The sequence below is a fragment of the Microtus ochrogaster genome, unplaced genomic scaffold (assembly GCF_000317375.1).
Source record: "Microtus ochrogaster isolate Prairie Vole_2 unplaced genomic scaffold, MicOch1.0 UNK80, whole genome shotgun sequence".
Taxonomy (NCBI): domain Eukaryota; kingdom Metazoa; phylum Chordata; class Mammalia; order Rodentia; family Cricetidae; genus Microtus; species Microtus ochrogaster.
In genome coordinates this window covers 1686639-1690653 of record NW_004949178.1, presented here as the reverse complement: position 1 = coordinate 1690653, position 4015 = coordinate 1686639, and positions in this window count along the sequence as shown.

Sequence of the window (4015 nt, the reverse complement as noted above, 5' to 3'; positions counted from 1 at the left end):
AGTGCCAGATCTCATTACAGATGGTTGTGAGCCACCATGTGGTTGCTGGGAATTGAACTCAGGACCTCTGGAAGAGCAGCTAGTGCTCTTAACCTCTGGGCCATCTCTCCAGTCCCCTGGAGTCTCTTTTTTAATTTTTTTTTTTTTTTTGGTTTTTCGAGACAGGGTTTCTCAATTACATTTAGTTATTTATTGTGTGTGAGCCTTGCTTATAGAAGCCAGAGTTCTCTCCTTCCCCCATGTGTGCACCGAGGATTTGAACTCAGGTAGTCAAGTGTTTACCCTTACCCAAGCCTGTTTTGTGCTAAAACCACATTGTCTTGATAATTATAGTTTATTCTTAGTTTTGAAATTAAGAAATTATTTTTTGAATTTTTATTTATTCATTGACAGATTATACATTGCACAAGATGTCTTGATTATATCAAACCAATACCTTCTCCAATTCACTTCGGCCTCCCTGAATGCTTGCTACTCTCACCTTCATACCCCCCTCCTCATCCTCTTCATCATCACCCTCCCCCTCCTCCTTTATAATCCACTTAGTTCAGTTGGTGACATTTAAATGGGTGTAGGTCTGTGAGCCAGATGCATGGGCATCACTCCCTAAAGAAAAATCAACCCTCAATTGCCAATCAGTCTTAGCTAGGGCTTAAGACTCGTGGGCCCTTCCCCATCCATGCTGGAATGTTTACTGTCTTGAATGTGTGCACGTAACCACTGCAGCTGTGAGCTCGTGAGTGCAACGGCCACGCTATGGTCAAAAGACAGAATTTCGTAGCAATTTGAAATTGAGAGACTACTCTTACTTAGTTTGTTCTCATATTGAAAAGTTTTGGGTCGTGTCTGAGGTGGGACTGAAGAAGCCAAAGGGCTTTACACTAGAGTGTGACATGAATTGAGACCCTTTGACTTCCTTTGAATATTGGCCTGTGAAGGGCAAGCATAGGTGTGGAGCGGTGACCTCGGAGGCTATTGCATAGAGAACTGAAGAAGAATGGTGATTCGGCTTGTCTTAGAGGCTGTCAACAGACCCTGCTGATGGACTGAAGGTGAGAGCAGAGAGAAAAACCTAACACTAGGCTTCCCTGGGCACCCAGGTGAGCTGTGATGACATGAGTATGTGCCCAGGGGCAGAGACAGGGCTCCTGCCTGTTAGCCTGGAGCTCCCTGGGAAATCATGCTAGGATTAGCTGCTGCTGTTTGTAAATGGCAGACACCCAGTAAGAGCTTAAGTACATGTTATTAGTTCTTAGATAAAAGACTTCACTTTCTTTCTCTTGTCGAAGGTCTCTAGGGCTGAAATGGCAGGCTTATAACCAAGAACCTAGGAGCCTTTTATACTGATGCTCCACCGTCCTTAGCTTCGTGATCTGACGGGTGGTTACACTGACCACTCTAAGACACTCCATAAGGTTTTGTGGTTGAGCTAAAGGTTCAGTTCCTAGAACTACAAAAGCCAACAACCAGCTAAACAAAAGTCCTCTCTCTAGAACTACACTCAACATTTATATCCCATTGGCTATACCTGGTCACATAGCTACATCTTCCTGGGGGGGGGGGGGGGGGAGTTGCTTTATGGAGACAGAGTTAAATCAAAAAGTACCCAGGATATTGAGAGGTAGTTACAGCCTCTACGATGGTCATTCTGAGGGCTTAGCTGTCTAGGAATGGATCGATCCCTGCTAGGCAGACACACAGGGAGAAGAGGCTGTAGGTAAATTGATATGCTTAAACATTAGGCTGAATTTCCTGCATCTCCTCTCTCTCCAAAACAAAGACTTGATGGATTCACTCCCTCCCCAGTGGGGGAAACTGTTAGGTGAAGCTTTCAAATCTGAGGGATGGGAGAACTGAGGTTTAAAGTCTCTTGAGACAGTAACAAAACAGCTTCCCTTTCCATGTCTGGATTAGCCAGTCCCCTGTGATAGCCCAACCCAGTCAAGTTCCAAGGCAAAAAGAGAATTCTTCCCATTCCCAAACTTGCAACCCAGCTGACTCAAATACCAACTGTGGGTTCTCTCTCCCTTCCCCTCCCCTCCCCTCCCCTCTCCTCCCCCCTCTCTCTCTCCCTTCCTCCCTCTATCTCTATCTCCTTCTCCTACCTTTTTATTTAAATTGGTAGAGAGAAAGTTTCTGCAGCCCCAGATGAACTCCCTCCGACTACACCAAGTTAAATGGGAATGCTGAAGAGACACTTTCAATACATGGACCTTGAGGGACACCATTCTGTTGCAACCGTCGTGAAATTGCTTTCCTTTACCCCAGTGACTCCTCAGTGACTCCTCGATTGAGCCACATAAATCCTCTCTGTCCAATAGGCTACTGATCCATGGTAACAGCTACCTCTCAGTGTGTAGCTATGTCTAAACATCCTGGGTTCTCAAATGTGCTCTGTCTTGTTTAGCTTAAAATGGTCCTCACTGAGGGAAGGCAGTGGGCAAAGGGAACAGGTTAGAACAAAGTGTAGTTATACAGATACATGAAAATGCCATGGTGAAACCCATTGCTTCACATGCTGAGTTTAAAACTAATATAAAAATAAAATTAAATAGTCTTTGGTTTAATTCTCTGATCTCAAACTCATTGTATAGTCTTTTCCCCTCTAAGGTTAGAGTGAAGGTTGATGGTGAGCAATCTCAGTTTCAAACATCTCTCTCTTTGGCACCCTAAAAGTTAGCTCCTTCTAATGGAGGCAAAGAACAAAGGAGAAGAAGCTCCCAAGCCTTCCTAAAATGATCATGTTACAGCTCTTTATTGTCTGTCTTTGCTCCTTTGGGCTGTCAGGTTACAGAACTCTGGGTGGAGGCATTCATTTGTGGGCTCCTCGGTGGCTGCTGCACTGGGGATTTGCCTGTGGGCATCTTCCACCTCACCCACTTGAAAACTGTCCTTCTCCAGACCTTTTGCTGGAGGGTCCACTATCTGGGTGAGATCCAAGCAAGGTGGTCAGGCTCAAATATCTTCCTTGTCAGTTTCTTGAACCATGAGAAACTTGCTGTCCCAAGACTTATCATCTCTAAATCTCATTTCCCTTTCGACAAGCCTCTGAAGGACAGAATCAACTGGAGTAGGATTCACAAGCCCCAGTGATCCCGCTCCCTCTGCATCTACAACATGGGGTTGTAGGCTCACGCACAGCCATGCCCGTCGTCAGGTCTTTAAGCTTTCACAGCCATTGCTCTTGCTCACAGAGCATCTCCCCAAGCCTAACAGACACTTTAAACATAGATCTTAGGCTCAGAAGAAGAGATGTTCAAGGAAAGAACAAGACAGGGCCCAACAAATGGGATGGCTGTCTCAAGACAGAATCTTACTTAGGTATCTCTTCGAGGAGTATTTATAGACTTTGGTGGTGCTCAAGCTACCTCTGTAAAGGTTGCTGAGAATTTCCCCCTCTTCCAACATCAGTCAAAGAGTGAAACTTACTACAAGGTTAAAGGTTAAAGAATGTTCGTCTGTCTGTAAAGCAAGTTGTAAAGTGGATTTATGAGGAGTGTGATTCAGACTGAGGAATGGGCAGGAGTGCCAGAAGGGTGAGGTTGTGCACTGTTTTGGCCCTAAGTAAGCACAGTTTATTTATTCTTTTCAAAAGACGTCTTTGGAAAACATATTCCATCTATGTGTGCGTGCAGTCTGGACTAGCAGGAACATTTGAAGTTTCTCAGCAGATTAGGCAGATGAGACTCTGGGACAAAGGACCTATTGTCCCCCACGCCTTCCTTCCCATGTCACTATACTTTTTCTGTCTTTCTGTCTTGCCTCCGTCCTGGTCTTCTTTAGGCCTTTTTTTCCTCTGCTTACCTTTGATCTGCCTGCAGACAGCCTTATGGACTCTTAACCCCATATTCCTGAGTCTCCTTGATTATCCTTTGAGGCATGAAAGTCAAAAAGAATGGTCACCCTAACCCTTTTACATCTCATGTCATCCAGAAGTGGCTACTTCTTGACTGATTTTAGAGTCTTAACTCTTTTTTTTATTTTTTTTATTTTATTGAGAAAAGGAAAAAAAAAA